We start from the raw sequence: 23007 nt of genomic DNA on the forward strand, positions 1-23007 counted from the left end.
AACTCTCCCTCTTGCTCTCGGCTTCAGCCGCTACTAAACCTTTCTCTCGTTTCCTTTTCTTTTCTGCCCAGAGCCCTCGCCGTTAATCCTTTTTCTTTTCCTCTTTCAGATTCCTACTGCCCAGCCGAAGTTCCCTCTAGCCCTCTCCAGATTTTTCTTTTCCTGTCTACCCTCTCTCACTCAAACCCCCAGTTTTTCATCCGTCCTCCTGATCCTTTTCTTTTTTTTTTTCCGCTGCCAGTTTCTCTATCCCTTATGCAGCCGTCACTTACCACCCTCTTGCCTCTTGCCTCTCTTTCTTTTTATACCGGGCCTCTACCCTAAACCCTCAATCATTTCTTCTATATTTGCAGCCAAAGGGCTCACCGAGCCCTCCTTTGCAAGCTGCGAAAAAACGCAGCTTGCACGTCGCGTATCCTCTTTTTTTTTTTTTTTTAAATTAATTAAAACAAAATAAATAACAAAAATAATTTAATCAACATTGGATAAAAATAAATAAACTAGAAACAACAAAGTGCAAATTCCATTTCCCCCTTTTTCGTTTTCCATTTTCATTGTTTTTTTCCTTTTTCCTCTTTTTTCAAAAATAAACAAAAATGCCCTAAACCATGTTTTTTTCTTCGCCCATTTTTCATTTTTTTTAAATTAAATTAGTAGATAAAATAAAGGCTCGTAAACAAATTAAAATATAATAAGAGACACGAAACAAGAAACAACCAAAATAAATAAAATTCGAAACCAAAAATTTGGTGTCTACAGTTTGCCCCTCTTTGTCTGAGTTTTGGAAAAACTTGAGACAAAAAAGTAGACACCAAATACTCACCTGTATTATTTGGCGGCGAAAACGTCTCGAACAATGGACGCTTTAGAAATGGGGACTGACCCCTACACGAAATTTAAAACGGGACTGACCCGAACAAGAATTTAAAATCATGGGACTGACCCGAATAAAACTTAAAATCATGGGACTGACCCGAACAAGAGATTTGAAATCATGGGACTGACCCGAATAAAATTTAAAATCATGGGACTGACCCGAACAATCTTAAAATCATGGGACTGACCCGAATGAGAACTTAAAATCATGGGACTGATCCGAATAAGAGATTTGAAATCATGGGACTGACCCGAATAAAATCATGGGACTGGCCCGAATAAAACTTAAAATCATGGGACTGACCCGAACAAGAGATTTGAAATCATGGGACTGACCCGAATAAAATTTAAAATCATGGGACTGACCCGAACAATTTTAAAATCATGGGACTGACCCGAATGAGAACTTAAAATCATGGGACTGACCCGAACAAGAGATTTGAAATTATGGGACTGACCCGAATAAAATCATGGGACTGGCCCGAACAAGAGATTTAAAATCATGACATGCCAATATACTTTCCTGAAGAAGTGCTCAAAGCTTTGCCCCAGTAGAGGTTAAGTCTTGCATCTGAGCCTATAGTTGGTTCTGCATTGGTATGTTGTTGCACCTTTTGAGCGAATTTGCTTGTGACATTTTCGATCCATCTTTGTTCACTGGGGAATCCTTTCCGATACTTGCCCCAGTGCAAAGTGTGACTGTTTTCACGCGTGAAATTTTTCTGCAAAAGAGAAAGGACGAAGAAAAGTGCCACCATCATTTGAGTCGTTTACCCTTGAGAATCGTGTAAACATGATTCTTTTGATGCCTTTGCCAACTTTTGTTGCGGCATCTGACTTAGTTGGATTTGTCGCTTCCAAACGCCTTTGCTTTTCCCAGACTGACCGGGTATGCATTTTGTCATATTGTGAAGCTTGTGTAACTGGCTTTGTTGAACCTCAACCCTTTTCAAGAAAATGACTGAACCCAAGTATGTTTTTCGAATAAACCACGGGGATTGTTATTCACCGAAATTCAATGACCAAGAATGATGTATGCAAGGTAACTTCACATGTCATGCAGGAATGAATGTGAATAAAGAATGCAAAACACAATCAACTGTGCTCAATCCTATAAAATGCCATGAATACAAGCAATTGAGGAAAAATGAGTTTCATAAGAATGTATTTACAAAAGAGTATTTTCACAAAGTGACACAGTTTTGGCCAACGTATGTTATATTCGAATCCCTGGATATCCTTGCTCTGGAATTAGAAGCATTATGAAGAGAAATCTCAAAATGAACCAGACCACCAGTTGTTCCTCCTCGTGCTCGTTCATTGCAGAAACCTACCTTGGCGCCCTTTCGGGTTTTCACCAAGGCTGCCCTCACCCTTTTTGTTTTGTTTTGTTTTTCCTTTTCTTTTCTTCTTTTTCTCATTTTCTTTTGAGGTGCCATTTCGGGTTTTCACCTAAGGAAGCAATGGAAGAGCTCGACCATAATCGACTCAGGAATGTAAGTTGAAGATTGCTGGCATCAGTAAAATGCGCTTCCCTTATAAACTTAAGCGAAGGCATTATGGACATCACTCGCCAGTTGATTAGCAAACTTCCCAATAGAAATACAGCAAGTGACGAAAGCCAGGACTTTGGGCTTTTAAAATGAGGTCAGGTGGGGTGTTTTCAAGAAAAGTTAAGGCTCGAAATCAAACTTTTAATGAGAGGTGTGAAATGACCTGAGATTGCATTATTTTGAAGTTGTTCCCAATTTTGAACGAAACCGAGGAAAATTTGCCCCAGTTTGATTGGGATTTCTCTCTTCGCATTTTTCATTGCATTTCCTCACTTTTGCATTTTCACTTTTGCATTTTCCTAAATTTGCCCCCAGTGTGGGGTTTTTTGCCCTTTTTCCTTTTGTCTTTTGATCATCTCATGTCAAAATAAATTTTGCCCCAGTGTGGGGGTTTTCTTTCTTCTTTTCCCTCTTGATCATCTTTTCTCAAAATAAATTTGCCCCAGTGTGGGGTTTGCAATTCTCAGGGGCTGTCAAACGAAAATTATTGTTCTGATAGCTCAAAAGGGATGACGAGGGATGAAATGTTTTGATTGGAAAGGAATATGGCCTGACTTTTGTTTCGCCCCTTGCATGGTTTCCAAAAGAAATTTGCATAATAAAAACTTCTTACACATGTCTGAGTTGACAGGTTGAGAGAATATCTGCCCATCCATCTTTACCAAAAATGAACGCCTCGCCAGGTAACACTTTTTGAACAACGAATGGCCCTTGCCAACTTGGAGCAAATTCGCCTTTGGCTTCATCTTGCATTGGAAAAATTTGTTTTAGCACTTTGTCCCATTCTTCAAATGATTGCCGGTGAACCTTTCTTGTTGTGGGCCCGGGCCATGCGTTCCTAATAACCTTGGCCATATCATTCAGACGTTTTTCATCAATCAGGGCCAATTGTTCATGACACCGCTTTAACCGATTAGCTTCTTTCAACTTGGCTCCCGTTAGAATACACAATGAAGGGATTTCTCAATGAAGGGTTTTCTTAATGAAGGGATTTTTCAATGAAGAGCTTTCTTAATGAAGCGATTTTTTTTAATGAAGGGATTTTTCAATGAAGCGATTTTTTTTAATGAAGGGATTTTTCAATGAAGGGATTTTCTCAATGAAGCGATTTTTTGATGAAGCGATTTTTTGATGAAGGGATTTCTGAATGAAGGGATCTTTCAATGAAGCCACCATCGAATTCCAGCACAGTGATATGCAAAGGATCAAATAATTTCATCTTTGGCCATCGTAAAAGAATTAAAGAAAAAAATCAGGACAATAATCAAATAAATAAATAAAACAAATTGTGCTTTTCATGAAACTCCAAATTAAAGCGGAAATAAGTCAAAACTCAATTGCAAAAGACGCTTTCATTAAACTATTCACATATGTAAGAAGCAGTTTTTGTGAAATTTAGTAAATAACAACCCCTAGATTTACCAAAATTCCCTTCGAGAGGGAAGATACTCGGCCATCCAAATTGTGCAAGGTTCCTTCAGGATTTTCAAATTTCGTCATTGGAAACGGATGCCTCAAAGTTGTCCTTGTGTTTGGGAAAGGGGTTTGTATTTACACTTGGTCCTTGTTCACCCTTTCCCCTTAGCACTATTTCCCCAGCCTCGATCATGTCTTGGACTTTGTGCTTAAGGGCTTTACAATCAGCGGTTGAGTGACCAGGTGCTCCCGAATGATAGGCACAAACGGACTGTGGATTGTATCCGGCAGGTATGCCATAAGAGTAAGTTGGAGGGGAATCACACCTATTTTGCCGGCAGCCTTTAATTGCTCATACAACTGGTCCAACGGCCTGCCCAGATTGGTGAATGTTCGGGTACGGCTTTGATTGTAGGTTTCAGTGGGTTGGGGATAATCATAGGTGGGTCTATTTGGTGGAGGAGATTGTTGATTGTAGGGAGGTCGGGGTCGAACTTGTTGGAAATTAGGTTGAGATATTTGAAAAGGGGCTATGGGCGAGTTGGTGTAATTGGGGCGAGGTCGAGGATGAGTGACATTGGTGTGATAAATAGGATGAGGGTTTGAATAGTAAGGGTGAGGGTTTGAGTAGGTGGGGTATTGTCGAGATCTAGGTCTTGGGATAGGGTTTCGATCCCAGACGAAAGCGATTTCCCCCTCTTTCTTTTGGAGTTGTTGCTTCTTTCCACTATTACTTTGGCCTTGCAAGGCATCCAACTGGGATTTGAGGGCAGAGACATTAACAATCTTCCCAGCTTTCACGAAGTCATCGTACTCCTCAAGTTTATTAACAATGGCAGCAAACGAGCATCCAGTCATGAGGAAAATTTCCTCAAAGTACGGCGGATCATGTGCCTTAATGAAAGTGCGTATGATTTCGTCCTCCGTCATCGATGGCTCGACTTTTGCAGCTATTTTCCTCCACCTCTTGGCATAAGTCTTGTGGTCCTCGGAGGGTTTTCTTTTTGTTCCTTCCAACGTGGTTCGTGTCGGAGCCAGCTCGCAGTTATACTCGTATTGCCTTACAAAATCATTAGACAAGTCAATCCAAGTTTTTACTTCTTCGGGCTTCAAATTTGAATACCAGTCGAGGGCATCCCCCTCCAGACTTTCCGGGAACAACCTTAGAGGCAGGTTCTCGTCGTCTATGGGCCTTCCCAATTTGTTAGCAAATAGACGGAGGTGCGTTTTGGGATTGCCAGTTCCATCGTACTTGTTAAACTTAGGGGTTTTGAACCCCTCAGGCAATTGCACATTTGGAAAGAGGCAAAGCTCATCGTAATCCAGGACTCCTTGCTTGTTCAACCCCTGACTCTTTCTCATAAACTCATCAAAACGGTCAAGGCGTTTGAGCAGCTTTATATCAACGGGAGCGGAAGATTCCTCCATTTCTGGCTTGGTTTGAACAGTATGGTCTAGTGGGAATAGCTCAGCAGCAGTGTGATAAAAGGTATGTGGCTCAGGTGGGCCTTGCATGTGAGTAGGAAAAAATGAAGAATTAGGAGGGTAAGTGTATAGCAAATTTATGGTGGGGTAGGTGAAAGTTCCTTCGGGTGGAATAGGGAAGGATGGAGTAATAGTGGTTTGAGTCGGAGGGATGACAAATGGTTCAGATTCCGGCTGCCTGACGGGTACAGGCTCGGGTTGAACTCCGCTACTGATTAGCTCGTCAATCAACTTCCTTTGGGTCGCCATCTCAGTGGCCATCTCACCAAACTTAGTAAGCATCTCGGTCAGTTGAACCCCCAAACTTGTGGTCTCAGGCTGGGCAGTAGTAGTAGACCTATCTGATGGTTCCGGTTGTGAACTCATGTTTACACGACTCTTCTGGGCTCGACTACGGGATCGCGTTACGATGGGGCTGCGGCGAGAAGCTATGTTTAAATATTACCTGAGAGTTTTTAAAAAAAGGAATTGCCTTTAGATTTAGCCCTCGCTTAGCTATTCCAACAAAAATAAAGAAAAGGAAAAGAAAAAGACAAGAGTTAGTAAATATCCAAAAAATTCGGATGCATGTCCTATGGGGGAACCCTTTTTGTGCCAAGGGTAGGCCTAGAATGATGTAATCCTCTGAGGTAGGCACGATACCATACCTGATGGATCCGATCAACTTATCGACATTTGATTAGAAAGTAATTTGGAAATTTTGGACCAATTGAACAGCGGGAGCTCTCCAACAAAATGAGGACAACTCCGAATGAATGATTGGTTTTTGATTGGTGCAAGAATTAAATTAATTTTGACGAGTTTGTTCTTGAAGAAATTTGAAAGTTCTTAACACAGATCAAAACCCTAATTCATCCAAATCAAATAAACAATGGGTGATTTTCTTAAAAACAACAGGCTTCTCAATTTGAAATTTGACATTAAAACCCTAATCAGTCAACTGGGTTGGATTTTATTCAAAAATTGACCGGATTACCTTAAAAAAAGGGTAAAATGGTCAAATGCATTGAATGAAATTTGATTATTTATTCAAAAATGAATGGATAACCTTAAAAAGGGGTTAAACTAATCAAATGAATTGAATGAAATCAACTGATCAAACGGATCGAGTGAAATGAGGATTTATTCAAAACCGACCAAATTGCCCTAAAACTAGGCAAATCGGTTAAATGGATCGGATGATTTATGCAAAATTGACTAGATCACCCTAAAAAGGGTAAACTGGTCAAATGAAATCAAACGAATCTGATGATTTGAATTTATTCAAAATTGATTGAGTTGACCTAAGAATGGGTAAACTAATCAAATGATTTGAATGAAATTGGTGATCTTATTCAAAAATCGACTAGATTGCCCTAAGATGGATAAACTAGTCAAATGAATTCAAAATCGACTAGGTTGCCCTAAAAATGAACAAATTGATAAAATGGACTGGATGAAATTGATGAATAATAAAAAAAAGAGTCCAATGGATTGAATGGAATTGACGGCTTATTGCGATGCATTAGTCTATGAGCCTTCTAAAATCAAATTCTGGCCTCAATTTATTTATCGTCTCAATAGCGAGGAATTGTTTGTGAATTTCTTCAAATTAATGTCCTTTTTGCAAGGGATTTTTACCAATTTGATAAAATGGCCAGAAAGTGATTATTAGACGCTCATATTCCAAAGATCGCTCTAGGAAAATGATCGGATCCTACCTTACCTTGTGCACTACCCCTTTGGATGGTACAAAATGTAAACGTGCAAGTCTCCTTGGATTAAATATCCGAGACACAAGGTGGCTTATTCCTAACACGGGATCCCCTAAATGGCATTCCCTTTCTAGGGTTTATGCATGATGCCAGTTTATTAAAGCGATAAAACATGATATCATGACCTAAAAGGACCTTTTATACGCCAAGGTAGGCTTAGAATGCTATGCAATTATTAATCTATGAATGCAATATACCAAAATCTTTAAACATGCAATAACCTATCTACAAGGGTAGGTTCTAAAAGAAGGTCATGCCAGACCTCTTATTTGCTAGGGTTTAGGAATGCAATGGAGACACAAAACCAAGAAAAGTTAGTTCAGCCAGATAAATACACATAACACATTGTAGCAACGAGATAAAGCAATCAGTACAAAGAAATAAAGCAATAAGAGGGAAAAAAAGGTTGGACCCCTCCCCTCATGAATAGTGTCCCTAATAAGGCAAGGCAGACTCTACCCTAGGCAAGCTATCATGGATGCATGAGGTATTGGCTCACTAATGCATCTAGACTCGATAGGTTTTAGGTCCCCGAGCCTTCAGACTTGGAAACCAAGGGTCATCAATCCCAAGGTTCTTTATCGGTGGCTCGAGCGATTCCCCAAACACCGCTACGCACACATCGTGTCACGGCTACGTGTTTGAGTGAATCTATCAAAAATCCTCAACCTTCGACTAAAAGCTAAAGGCTATCAACCCAAAGCTTAAAGCGGAAGATTGAGTGACCCATCGGATCATGCTACACACACATCGTGTCGTGATCACACGTCCAAGTGGGTCGCCTAAAATCCTAATAGGGCGGAGTGGCGTGACAAGCCACTAAAAGAAAAATAAAGGAGGGATAAATTAATAAAGCGTATGCACGTTTGCTAGTGCTCGTTTGGAGGGGAGGGATCGAGAACCAACGCGAGGCTCTAGGGTAATGTCCCCCCACCCCAAATGCAATGCAAAACGCGAGATAGAACAAGTACAACATACATCCAAACAACCAATCATTCATACGCAAGTGAGGGAATAGTTTGATACGCGCGCGCGAGGTGAAAAGTCCTAAAATGAAAAATACAACCCTAATATCCAAATACTATGCATAAAAAGGGTAGAAAAAGGAAAAGAATAGCTAAATCAAATGCTTGGACCCACTTAGGAAGTCCCCAGTGGAGTCGCCAAGTTGTCGCGCCCCACTTTTTGATGGTGTGAAAGTAGAAGTAGTGTGTGAAATATGTATGTGAACGTGTGCGAAAGTGAAAATAAAGGCCGTGGGATTGTGAAATGCGACGGTTTGGCCAAATAAAGTTCAAAAAGGGTTTTTGGATGAAAGATGGAGTCGCCACTTGGTATGGAGTTAGGGTGTACCAAGTCACCCAAAAAATGATTTTTATTTTTGTTTTTTGAAAGAAAAAGTAAGCAAACCCTTTTTAAGAACTTTTAGGTCTACACAACCAAAGAGAGGGATCGGGGGTCACATTTGATAAGGGAGAAGGCAAAGGCAAAACCTAAGGCACTCCCTTATTCTAGCCAAAGCTAGTTGCGTGACTTAGCCCCACTTTTCCTAATTATTCTACCCAAAGTATGTATTGCATGTTGGATATGACAAGGAAAGAAAAAAAATGCAATCCTAAATCTAAAATGTCTCTTATGAGGCTTTTTGGTCCCAACCACATGAGTTGTGGTGGCCAATAAGGAAAGTCCTTATAGAGGTCACAAGTAATGCAAATGAAGACTCAAATTTGAATGTGAGTGTGAAAATGTAAGAACGTGCATGTGTGCAAATGTAAGAAAATAATGGTGTATGTGTGCAAGTGGATGAAAATATGGTAGTAGATACATATAAGTGCAATTGAGTGCAATTTGTGAGGTGGAAAACAAGTGAGGGATAGGAAAAAAGGTGGTGAGAAAGTGTGGATTGAAAAAATGTGGCTAAAAGAGTGAGGAGGTGATACGATAAAAATGAAAGTGTATGACCCTAAAGGAATGCATCAAGTCAGGCACGGGAATGACTCCTAATTTCATGACTTTGATTTTCCCTTGGATTAGAAGGAAGAACTAGCGTGCTAAGGCTATTGAGTAGCCACACTCGCTCGTTTCCCTTATCGAAAGGGGACTCTCAAGCAAATGTAGCTTATAACTAGCATGAAAATGCAAAAGCCTAAAATGAAGGGGAAAGGGTAGGAGGGGCATGCCAAATGCTAGAAAAAACTAGGAAAAATGCATGAAATGAAGTGAAACATACAAATGTGTACTAACAAGAAGAGATACCTAAGGGTCTAGCGTTGGACTAGCCCATATCTAGGAATTCCTACTAGCATTGGACTAGTGGAAAACGGAACAATGAGCCACAACTAGCCTTGGACTAGTGTGGTGACGGGAAAGAGGGCCACAACTAGCGTTGGACTAGTGTGGTGACGTACATTCATCCATCATATTCATGCATGGCTATGGAAAGCGAATAGACATGTCAATCACCTATAAACACATAGCACATAACACTTAGCATGCTCGACTAGATGCAAGAACCTAATAAAGCCAATTAACACATAGCAACAAAGGCAAATAACCAAGCTAATGAACCTATTACATTTGCTAACTAAAACAAAAGGGGAAGGGGAAGAATGGACAAGAATGCTCGCCAAGCCCTATCTATTACAAGCCAAGAGGTGTACACATACCCCATAAAAGAATAACTTAATGAAAGTAAAAGTAAATGAAGTAAATGAAAGGAATTAAAGAAAAACAAGAGAAGCAAGTAGACATGCAATTCTCACGTAGCACGTTGGATCACATAGGAGAGACAAAAAAAAGATAAAAGAAATTATACCTCCCCCTTTTGTGGTGCTAATAAAGTGGACAAGACTTAACTTGGGCTATAGTCACCAAAGAAAAGGATAACTTGGGCTAAAAAACCATCAAAACAAAGGATTAATGTACCAACTTAATGGTAAAACATGCGTAAGACAATCGGAATCCACCAAATCATCGAATCCTTCCTCAATTGCAACTTAAAGATTATCAAATAATGCATGAAGACCAAGAAAACGGAATCATTGATCAAATTCTAAAATAGAAAGGTGACTAGGGACCCAATAGCAACCATTAATCAAACCATCAAGGCCAATTGAAACATTTTAGAACTCAAAAGGTTCACGAGCAAGAAAAGGTCAAGGTACCAATTTATTTAGGCAAATTAAAGAAAATAGGTAAACACAAACTCATTTAGACACAAATTTCACAAATTCATGCATTGAGTACAATCTAAACAAAACATGGTAGTTAATGAAAGCAAACAAACAATCGAGTTGAAAAATTGAGGCTACCAAGGACTCAATTGCGAACATTAACCAAGCACTCAAGCCTAATTAAACATTTTTAGGAACTTCAAGGGTCCAAGGGCAAAGAAAAGGTCAAGTAATGGCTCAAAATTCAATTATTCTAAGACCTATTTGCAAGAAATTAGAACTCAATTGAGTCTTTGTAACATTGCTGCAAAACTACAAGGACCAAATTGATTAGTTTTTCCAATTTCTGGGTCATAGCGAAACAGGGAAAGACTTGAGGGGTTAGAATGCAATTATTTGGAAGATATTTTTGCATGCAAAACCATGCAAAAGCTACGGAACACATTTCTGCAACCAACATGAAGCCAGCTTGCTGCACTTCCGTTTCCAAGCTTGTGCTTCAGACCCAAACACACAAGCTTTGCTCAGAAAATTTCAACCAGAATCATAACTCGAAACTAAACAACAAACGAACAACCTCAACATCCAAACAAACAAACAACACAGAGGGAACTGATGCAGAATTCTGGAAGGATGCTCGTGCGAAAAATGGTTTTGGCACTCGGAAATTCTTTTCCCAGCAAAGTGTTCGACCATAGCTCAAGTGTTTCAGATTTTCAAACATACAAACTCAACACCGAACCCTCCATTTCCTCCCCCCAACACAAGATAAACTGAAGTGCAAAACTCAACTAGTGACTAAGGAGAAGGAAATACGGCAGAGAAAAGAGAAAAAAATGCAGCAGCTTTTCCTTGCTGCGTTTTGAAGGGAACAACTCTTAAATAACTTGGCAACTTCAGCAATTTCATACCATGAGTTTCCAACAAACTTTCAGATTCAAAATACATCAGAAATGATACATATTCATGCTAAACTTTGACCCAAACAAACCAGAAACAAAGGCAAATGAACCAGAAACAGCGAACAACGACAAAGATATCAAACAACTACTAATTTGAGTGTTCTAGAGAAAAGAAAAGCTGCTGCAAATAGGGACCAAAGATACAACCTCCGGCTCGCCAGATTGGAGAAAATCACACTCAAAGTTTTAATGAATCGATCTAAGCAAGATTTCATTTTTCTGCAGAAAAAAAAAACTTCGAACTATGCATTTCTAGATTGAAGCATAAGCATACTCATTCGACAACCAAGAACATGCAGCCTGCTAAACCAGATTCCACAACATTTAAGTAAGCAAGAAGCCCATAACAACAAAAAGGCAACAGCTTTGGGCTGCATAATGAAAGGGAACGCATGAAACATCATCTGTTCAGCAATCAGATTTCATATGAAATGAAAAATAGACAAGAGAAAGGGTCGAAGGCTACCTGTTCACCACCTTTGGATTTGCAGCTTCAGTTTGGATGTAATGCAGATTCTGATGAAGTAGCTACCAGGGCTTCTCTCGGTCTCCCTCCTGGCCGTGACTTCCTCTTCTGGTCGGTCTCTCCCAAACTCTCAAAGCTCTCCCTTTTACTCTCTTAGCCGTCAAGAAACCTCAGCTTTTTGTTTCTTTCTTTTTGCCCTCCAAAACCTCTCAGCCGTTGTTCCCTGGAATCCTTCTTGCAAGTTTTTCTGCGTTTTTCCTCTCTCTAATATCTCAGCCGTCACCTCTCTCTTAATCCCCTCGCCTTATGCTCTCTCACTACCCACAGCCGCCGACCCTTTTTGGTTCTTTCTTTTGCCGTTCCCAGAAACCTCCCTAACTCTCCCTCTTGCTCTCGGCCCAGAGCCCTCGCCGTTAATCCTTTTTCTTTTCCTCTTTCAGATTCCTACCGCCCAGCCGAAGTTCCCTCTAGCCCTCTCCAGATTTTTCTTTTCCTGTCTACCCTCTCTCACTCAAACCCCCAGTTTTTCATCCGTCCTCCTGATCCTTTTCTTTTTTTTTTTCCGCTGCCAGTTTCTCTATCCCTTATGCAGCCGTCACTTACCACCCTCTTGCCTCTTGCCTCTCTTTCTTTTTATACCGGGCCTCTACCCTAAACCCTCAATCATTTCTTCTATATTTACAGCCAAAGGGCTCACCGAGCCCTCCTTTGCAAGCTGCGAAAAAACGCAGCTTGCACGTCGCGTATCCTCTTTTTTTTTTTTAATTAATTAAAACAAAATAAATAACAAAAATAATTTAATCAACATTGGATAAAAATAAATAAACTAGAAACAACAAAGTGCAAATTCCATTTTCCCCTTTTTCGTTTTCCATTTTCATTGTATTTTTCCTTTTTCCTCTTTTTTCAAAAATAAACCAAAATGCCCTAAACCATGTTTTTTTCTTCGCCCATTTTTCATTTTTTTAAATTAAATTAGTAGATAAAATAAAGGCTCGTAAACAAATTAAAATATAATAAGAGACACGAAACAAGAAACAACCAAAATAAACCTAAAATTGAAACAAAGAAATCTAAAATTAAACTAATAAAATAAATAAAATTCGAAACTAAAAATTTGGTGTCTACACTGACTTCCTAAACACATTTTTATATGAAATTTGACAGAAGAATAGCCCTTATATGGTAGAGTAATACTACCAAATTTTGTGCCATTCCAAGTCTATTTCAATGTCCAACTGAAGTCCCAAAGTTCATGTTTCAAATCTGGAAATTCTTGATCAATGAAGAATTTTGGTCAACTTTGAGTTGCTATATCTTGGCGCTCAAAACTTTGATTCTTGTTCCATTTGTTTTGTTTTAAACTTTGATTGCAACTCTAATTGAATTCCAAATTTTGGAGGCTAGTTTGCATTGTGTGAATTTTGCCGAATTTCCAAAGTTTTTCAAAAAACTAACCCGAATCTGTCTTGGGAGTCCAAGTCAGCCACTTTAAGCCAAAATTTGAGTGTCTTCCATTTCGAATCTTAGAAAAGTGTCTTCTAAGAACTTTTAGTACTTCGGAACTAGTTTCCAACGGTACCAATTTTTCCATTTTTGGACCTATTGAGTATAAGATATGATTTTTCTAAGTTTGACACATAAAGCTGAATTTTGCCAATTTCTTAGAAAATGCAATTTCGAAACCTTGACTTCTTTTCTAGATATAGGTTGAATGTTTTGAACTTGATTTCATGAACAATATTAGACTCTCTTTCAACTTTAAAACTCCAATCTTGAACCTCGAGTAGAGAGAATTGAAGATTTCTTTTAAGACTTTGATTTAGTCTAATCGGGTGTGCATCCTTCTTGGTAAATGCATGATTTTAAGTAAAATTAATTATTACTTGCTCAAGCTCTCAAGGAGACCTTCAAGAGGGACTCAGAGCAGACACCTAAACACTTGTTTGGGCGCTTACTCACTTGTTTTGACTAGGTGAGTGTTTCATATAGGAGTGCGTAATTTGAATAAGTCTATGACATGCTTATTCCATGATCATTAAGTGTCAAATGCTACGTGTCAAGTATTTACCACACTCGTTCATATTTAAGTAAGGTATACTTGAATTACTCGACATGAAATACTTGAATTGCATATTTACGTGAAGTGTTTTAATGATTAATTATGCTATGGCTGCATAAGTCGGCTGGAGTGAATCTCCTCGACTCTTAAGTGGTAAAAGTGGGAAATGGCCAATGGTGGCCTATTAAAATGGCAAATATCTGCCAATTAATCGTAATTACTTACCGTAAACCGTTAACCGTTAACCGTTAATTGTAATTACTTACCATTTACCAACCTACGTGATTACCTACCTACGTGATTACTTGCTTACTTGATTACCGTAAATTATTTGTTCATATGAAATTACCGCATATTGCTTACGTGTTTATGTGTTAAATGTTACTAATAATTGCTCATAGGAAATTATCCACCATGTTAAGGCGAGAGTGTACTTTATCTGTGAGGCCCCAGTCCGTTCTACGTTGATATATTCATTAGTTGGGCGGTAACGTTTGGTTTTGGGAGTATTTCGAAAACCCTAAGTAGGGAGTAAGATTTAAACCCTAGTTTTGTATTCATACAAGTTTGAGTGGTGATTAAAGTTAGTTATGTTAATGTATGTTTTCGTGTGGGTAAGTATAGGATTTAATCCATTTTGTATAGGTTAATTAAGTTCAAGAAGGTTAGAAACCCTAAGTGAGCAAAATCTCTAATGTTAGGATTTATTAGAAGTTTTAAGTTGGGTTTAAACCCTAATTTTGCCCTTGACAAAAAGGTTATTGTTTAATTACTTTTATGTGGGATAAAGTATGCTTAAGTGTAAGTGATTAAGATGAGAAAGTGATTAGTGAAGTAATTAAGTGTGATTATGTGTTTTAAACTAGATTAAGCTAGAACCTATGGAGTAAATTGAAAGATTATCAAATGTTTGAGGGAACATGTATAAGAAAGAGAAAGTTGAAGTGCAAGGGTTAAAACAACAAATAAAGCATTTTATGTGATTGGTTAACCTTAAAAATATCTCCCAAAGTCTTGCCTAACTTTGACTAACATGTTGTCTTATGAGTTATAAGAAAAAAAAGAGAAAACAAAACAAAACAAAATTGAGAGAAAAGAGAGAGGTAGAGCCGAGAGAGAGAGGAAGAGAAGGTGGGAAATTTTCTTCAAAAATCTTCAAGTTTTAGCTTCCATCTTGAGTTTGGATCTTGGAGTAAGAACTTGGGTGCTTGATTAGTGAAGGTTAATCATCTACAAAGCTTATTTGAAGGTATGCCTCTTACTTGAAAGTTAAACTTTTGGGGGTTTTAATCTCTAAGCTATGGAAATGATGTATTATGTTATGATGATGGATTTGTATGGTGGATTTGATGTTTATATTGAAGTTTCATGGTTTAATTATGATGATGATGTTGCTGAAATTTTTGATTAAGCTTATGAAAGAATGAGGGTTTCATGCTAAACAAGTTAACTAGCTTTAATTTTGTGCTATGGAGATTGTAGTGGTTGTGTTTGATAATTTGTCTCAATTGATTGGTTGGTTTCTAGCAAAAATCTGATTTGGGTTAAGAAACCCTAGACTCCATTATGTTAGTTTAGTTGAGCTTATGGCTTTTGAGTTAGGGTTTGTGTAGTTGGATGGTAAAACAAGTTCTATGGTGCAAATAAAATTTAGATTAAGGATTATGGTTAGTATTTGGTGATGTTGGGTTAACTTGTGAAGGAATTTTGGATCACTCTTAGACTGATATAGGTATGGTTGTTGGGTATCAAATTGGATAGAAAAACTTGCATAGGAATCATAAGAACGGACCGTACGGTTGTGACGCGTAAAATCGGCAAATCTGGGAAATTAGGGCAGTTCAGGATCCGAACTTCGGCTTTCTTTTTCTCGATGTTACGTACAGATTCAGAAGTTCCTCAAAACATGAAAGTTGTAACCTTGTGGGTCCTCAATAAGTCTGTAAAATTTCAGGTCAATCGGATTAGCGTACCCTGAGTTATAGATGAAATGCTCAAGCCTGTTTTGCACACCAGATTCTGTGCGTTTTTTTAGTTTAGCCTCTGACCGTGCATTTTCTGTTTTGATCCCATACGATCTGGGTGTCGACTCTTTCATACGAAATGTAGATCTTGATATTAGCTTCGAAACGGTATAAAGTGCGTCGAAATACGAGTTTCGTAGCTCCGGTTATGACCAAAACAATATCGATCGTCAGAACTGCCTTGAATCCGGACAGTTCTGAAGGGTACTTTGACACTCAACTTTCGTTCTGTTCTGAGTGGATTCAGGTCTTGCCCAAAACATCAAAGTTTTAGCCTTATGTCTCAGCTTTCTAATGCCCTTGGAATTTCCTGATTTGAATTTGTGAGCTGCGAGTTATGGTCCAGCAAACATACCCTGTTCGTTACTCTAGAGTGCGAATTCCTGGAACGGTTTTCGGTACTTTCGACCTATTTCCGTTTAGATCCGGATTGAGGTGTGTTCATGAAACTTGTAACCCTTCCTCTTAGCTTCGCAACTGTACCTCATGTACCTTGATCCGACATTCCTAGCCTAATCTTTGGTCAAAACGGTTGGAGATGGCAGACTTGGCCGTTTCCGTTTGCCGTTCTGCGCGCACGCATGTGCCCATGTTGCCGTTTCCGCACTCGCATGTGCCAATTTTGCCGTATTGCTTGTTTTAAGTACGTTAGTAGCCGTTTGTGAGATATTGTGACACAATCTTCTATTTCAGACGTCGGTGAGTTAGGTGGAGCCGGTGGGGCCTACTAGCTGCGACACGAATTTCGAACTTTTGCCCTTTTGTTCATTGAGTAAGTATTCAGGCCGCTTTTACGTGTTAGTTGCTTATGTGTTTCGATATGTATGAAAGGGGTACCTAGGCGAGGGTGTACTTTATCGCACTCGACCTAAACCCTAATTTGCGCACATATTTGTACATGACGTATGTATATGAATCATTTTGGAACTAAACCCCTTGAGCTTGTGGCTCGGGGTGACTTTTGAATAAATTTTGTGAAGTTTGTGAATTTGGGGCCCGATCTCATGACCTAGATGGACTATTCGAGCCGGTTAGGGCTTGGTCGAAGTCAGTCCAACCTGGTTGAGGTCACCAAGTTGTGAATCCGGTTCACCGATTATGTGGACCAAGTTTGTGACCCGAGCTTGTGAACCAAGCTCAATTTCGTTCGCTCGAGCAAGTTTGTGAGGTGTCTGGCCAGAGAGGGTGATAAGGTGTACGGTGGGAGTACAAGTGAAGTTCTACGGACCATTAATTGTGGTCGACGGAGTGTCGGCAGGAGATCATACATGGCACATGAATTGGCTTTGGAGCCACCTGTATCCTTATTATGTGATATCATTTTTCTGCTTTTGCTTTACTCTTACTGTGTAACTGTTGTTTCGTGAAATTTACGCTTTTGCCCCTGTTTACTTGCTAAGCATATAGCTTACCCCTTTCCTTAGCAGGGACCGACGCGGGGATTTTTGGCACGTACACTGATATAGATAGGTTGGTTGTAATAGTTGGACAGTTAGGATGTTTATTTGTGTTTTAGTGGTTTGTATAAGGACCCTCTTTAGGGTCTATCTTTTGCTGGTTGTTATTACGGTGTATTGGCATGGTTTGACTCCGTACTTTTGAAGATGTAAATAGAACTTTTGGGGATTGTATATAATATGTAAAGTACTCTTTTGGATTTTTTCTAGCTTTTGTTGTTTTAAGTTTTGAGTCCTGGCGCGAGCTAGGCAGGCGGCCCGCCGATACCCTTGGGTTCGCCCTTGGGAGAAGTGGGGTCGTCACAGTTGGTATCAGAGCGCCTAGGTTAGAGGACTTGGGCAATTGTGGGACATACGTGATAGGTTCCTTAGGGCTACGTGATTTTCTTTAAGTTGAATGATATATTTTAAGCTGAAATGTCGGTTAATTAACGACTTAATGTTTGTAGGTATGGATCCGGGCAGCTCTAGCGGCGTAGGACCGGGATCGAGATCTCCGAGTGGGAGGGGCCCGGATGATCGGGTGCTGCGTAAACGGGCGATCCGCTATCGGAGGAGGCTTGGGGAGCCCTACATTTTGTATTCCCCCTTCGGCCAGGTGTCGCGCCGACCCTGTGCGTGCTGGTATACCTATAGCTATCCGGACGACGTCGTCTTAGCGATGGATGACGACCGTTATCACCTAGATCGGACGGTCGAGACTTTGAGGGAGCAGCTGGAGGAGGCTAGAGAGTTTAGCCGCTGGCAGGCATTACGCGTTAGGGACTTGGAGCGGGATCTCCGAGACACCCACCAGTACCTCTTCGCTATGAAGAGGCAGCTCAGGGAGAGGGCCCGGAGTATCATGTTTGATTGTGGGGTCTTACTAGGCATGGCCGCGGAGGCACCACCACGAGCTACCGGGCCAGAACAGATAGGCGAGATAGGTACTTTAGGTTCCGTTGGGAACCGGGGCCCTAGGGGAGGCGTTTTGGGTCGCTTTTGTATTTCGATTAGCTGGCAGATTCCTTTTGTTAGAACTGGCATGGCTACTTTCTTTTGTTATCTAGTTGACTGACTAGATTTTTGGAGCCAGAGTGCTCGTGTGTATACTGGGTTTTGTACCGACTGGAGGTCGGTAATCTGTAAAATTTTGATGTGACTTTGTACATATATGTATATATATGTGAATAGCATTTTGAACTTATCTTTTGTGTGTCTTCTGTGCATATGCTTTACGTCCGTACTTTTGCTTATAGTCTGGATAATAAGTATATGTCATGTTCCGATCTATAGACTTTTGCACTTAAATGGCCTCCGGTACTCGAGGTGGAGGTAGAGGGCGAGCACGAAGCCCTGAAAGGGAACAAGGACAAGAACCAGATCAAGTAGCTACAGCCATTCAGCGGATGGCTGACTTGCTAGAACGTATGGTCGACCATCAGGGTCAGGGCCATGGGAATGCTGCTGGAAACCCTGGAAATAATCCGGGTAATCACGAAGGAGAGGACCGTGCTTTAGAACGGCTCCAAAAATTTGCGCCCCCTAAGTTTGTAGGTGGACCCGACCCTGACCTAGCGGAGGGTTGGATGGACCGTATGCTAGATATTTTTGCCGCACTTAGGTATTCGGAGGAGCGGCAGATATCTTTTGCTGTTTTCCAGTTTGAGAGGGCCGCCCGAGCCTGGTGGAATGTGATCAGAACCAAGTGGGAGCGGGAACAGACCCCCTGGACCTGGATCAACTTTACACGAGAATTTAACGAAAAATATTTACCTCCCATCGTACAAGAGAAACGGGAAGATGATTTTATCCGCCTGCGTCAAGGGACATTGAGTGTAGCGGAGTACGAGACCCAGTTTACAAAGCTCTCCCGTTTTGCTCCGGAGTTGGTACTAACGGAGCGAAAACGAATCCGCCGCTTCGTTCAAGGTTTAAATGTGGAGATCCAGGAGGCACTTGCAGCTGCTCAGTTGGACAATTTTAGCCAAGCACTAGAAAAGGCACAGAGAATTGAAACAGCTAGGGGACAGGTAAAAGCTTTTCATGACCAAAAAAGAAAGCAACCCAGCTCCGACGTTGCCACTGGACAAAGTTCGGGAAGTGAGCCACCTTTTAAGAGAGGTCGCGGAATAGATGGCTCCCGACCCGTAGGAACCCTAAACCAGGGTAATTTTGGAAGAGGTCGAGTAGGGCAGGAGCCCCAGAGGAGTGCCCATCGTGGAGGGCCAAGTGTGAGCAGGAAGGCAACCTATGGTTTCTGTGGGGGCAACCACACCGATGAAAATTGTTGGAAAAATAGTTCGGTACGGAAATGCTTCAAATGTGGTAGCACCGAACATCTGATTGCCCGGTGCCCTAAGATGCAGAAGGAAGGACTCAAGCCACCGACTGAAGGGACCACAACTAAGCCGTCAAATGTAGGGGAAAATCGACCCAAAGGGCCAGCAAGAGTCTATGCGATAGGTCAACCTGAGATGACTAATCCTTCGGTGGACCTTGAAGGTACGCTTTGAACAAACGAATCAATTTCGAGGACGAAATTGTCCTAAGTGGGGAAGATTGTGAGGCCCCAGTCCGTTCTACGTTGATATATTCATTAGTTGGGCGGTAACGTTTGGTTTTGGGAGTATTTCGAAAACCCTAAGTAGGGAGTAAGATTTAAACCCTAGTTTTGTATTCATACAAGTTTGAGTGGTGATTAAAGTTAGTTATGTTAATGTGTGTTTTCGTGTGGGTAAGTATAGGATTTAATCCATTTTGTATAGGTTAATTAAGTTCAAGAAGGTTAGAAACCCTAAGTGAGCAAAATCTCCAATGTTAGGATTTATTAGAAGTTTTAAGTTGGGTTTAAACCCTAATTTTGCCCTTGACAAAAAGGTTATTGTTTAATTACTTTTATGTGGGATAAAGTATGCTTAAGTGTAAGTGATTAAGATGAGAAAGTGATTAGTGAAGTAATTAAGTGTGATTATGTGTTTTAAACTAGATTAAGCTAGAACCTATGGAGTAAATTAAAAGATTATCAAATGTTTGAGGGAACATGTATAAGAAAGAGAAAGTTGAAGTGCAAGGGTTAAAACAACAAATAAAGCATTTTATGTGATTGGTTAACCTTAAAAATATCTCCCAAAGTCTTGCCTAACTTTGACTAACATGTTGTCTTATGAGTTATAAGAGAAACAAGAGAAAACAAAACAAAACAAAATTGAGAGAAAAGAGAGAGGTAGAGCCGAGAGAGAGAGAAAGAGAAGGTGGGAAATTTTCTTCAAAAATCTTCAAGTTTTAGCTTCCATCTTGAGTTTGGATCTTGGAGTAAGAACTTGGGTGCTTGATTAGTGAAGGTTAATCATCTACAAAGCTTATTTGAAGGTATGCCTCTTACTTGAAAGTTAAACTTTTGGGGGTTTTAATCTCTAAGCTATGGAAATGATGTATTATGTTATGATGATGGATTTGTATGGTGGATTTGATGTTTATATTGAAGTTTCATGGTTTAATTATGATGATGATGTTGCTGAAATTTTTTGATTAAGCTTATGAAAGAATGAGGGTTTCATGCTAAACAAGTTAACTAGCTTTAATTTTGTGCTATGGAGATTGTAGTGGTTGTGTTTGATAATTTGTCTCAATTGATTGGTTGGTTTCTAGCAAAAATCTGATTTGGGTTAAGAAACCCTAGACTCCATTAGGTTAGTTTAGTTGAGCTTATGGCTTTTGAGTTAGGGTTTGTGTAGTTGGATGATAAAACAAGTTCTATGGTGCAAATAAAATTTAGATTAAGGATTATGGTTAGTATTTGGTGATGTTGGGTTAACTTGTGAAGGAATTTTGGATCACTCTTAGACTGATATAGGTATGGTTGTTGGGTATCAAATTGGATAGAAAAACTTGCATAGGAATCATAAGAACGGACCGTACGGTTGTGACGCGTAAACCGGCAAATCTGGGAAATTAGGGCAGTTCAGGATCCGAACTTCGGCTTTGTTTTTCTCGATGTTACGTACAGATTCAGAAGTTGCTCAAAACATGAAAGTTGTAACCTTGTGGGTCCTAAATATGTCTGTAAAATTTCAGGTCAATCGGATTAGCGTACCCTGAGTTATAGATGAAATGCTCAAGCCTGTTTTGCACACCAGATTCTGTGCGTTTTTTTAGTTTAGCCTCTGACCGTGCATTTTCTGTTTTGATCCCATACGAACTGGGTGTCGACTCTTTCATACGAAATGTAGATCTTGATTTTAGCTTCGAAACGGTATAAAGTGCGTCGAAATACGAGTTTCGTAGCTCCGGTTATGACCAAAACAATATCGATCGTCAGAACTGCCTTGAATCCGGACAGTTCTGAAGGGTACTTTGACACTCAACTTTCGTTCTGTTCTGAGTGGATTCAGGTCTTGCCCAAAACATCAAAGTTTTAGCCTTATGTCTCAGCTTTCTAATGCCCTTGGAATTTCCTGATTTGAATTTGTGAGCTGCGAGTTATGGTCCAGCAAACATACCCTGTTCGTTACTCTAGAGTGCGAATTCCTGGAACGGTTTTCGGTACTTTCGACCTATTTCCGTTTAGATCCGGATTGAGGTGTCTTCATGAAACTTGTAACCCTTTCTCTTAGCTTCGCAACTGTACCTCATGTACCTTGATCCGACATTCCTAGCCTAATCTTTGGTCAAAACGGTTGGAGATGGCAGACTTGGCCGTTTCCGTTTGCCGTTCTGCGCGCACGCATGTGCCCATGTTGCCGTTTCCGCACTCGCATGTGCCAATTTTGCCGTATTGCTTGTTTTAAGTACGTTAGTAGCCGTTTGTGAGATATTGTGACACAATCTTCTATTTCAGACGTCGGTGAGCTAGGTGGAGCCGGTGGGGCCTACTAGCTGCGACACGAATTTCGAACTTTTGCCCTTTTGTTCATTGAGTAAGTATTCAGGCCGCTTTTACGTGTTAGTTGCTTATGTGTTTCGATATGTATGAAAGGGGTACCTAGGCGAGGGTGTACTTTATCGCACTCGACCTAAACCCTAATTTGCGCACATATTTGTACATGACGTATGTATATGAATCATTTTGGAACTAAACCCCTTGAGCTTGTGGCTCGGGGTGACTTTTGAATAAATTTTGTGAAGTTTGTGAATTTGGGGCCCGATCTCATGACCTAGATGGACTATTCGAGCCGGTTAGGGCTTGGTCGAAGTCAGTCCAACCTGGTTGAGGTCACCAAGTTGTGAATCCGGTTCACCGATTATGTGGACCAAGTTTGTGACCCGAGCTTGTGAACCAAGCTCAATTTCGTTCGCTCGAGCAAGTTTGTGAGGTGTCTGGCCAGAGAGGGTGATAAGGTGTACGGTGGGAGTACAAGTGAAGTTCTACGGACCATTAATTGTGGTCGACGGAGTGTCGGCAGGAGATCATACATGGCACATGAATTGGCTTTGGAGCCACCTGTATCCTTATTATGTGATATCATTTTTCTGCTTTTGTTTTACTCTTACTGTGTAACTGTTGTTACGTGAAATTTACGCTTTTGCCCCTGTTTACTTGCTAAGCATATAGCTTACCCCTTTCCTTAGCAGGGACCGACGCGGGGATTTTTGGCACGTACACTGATATAGATAGGTTGGTTGTAATAGTTGGACAGTTAGGATGTTTATTTGTGTTTTAGTAGTTTGTATAAGAACCCTCTTTAGGGTCTATCTTTTGCTGGTTGTTATTACGGTGTATTGGCATGGTTTGACTCCGTACTTTTGAAGATGTAAATAGAACTTTTGGGGATTGTATATAATATGTAAAGTACTCTTT

Source organism: Coffea arabica, chromosome 1c, assembly GCF_036785885.1.
Source record: "Coffea arabica cultivar ET-39 chromosome 1c, Coffea Arabica ET-39 HiFi, whole genome shotgun sequence".
Taxonomy (NCBI): Eukaryota; Viridiplantae; Streptophyta; class Magnoliopsida; order Gentianales; family Rubiaceae; genus Coffea; species Coffea arabica.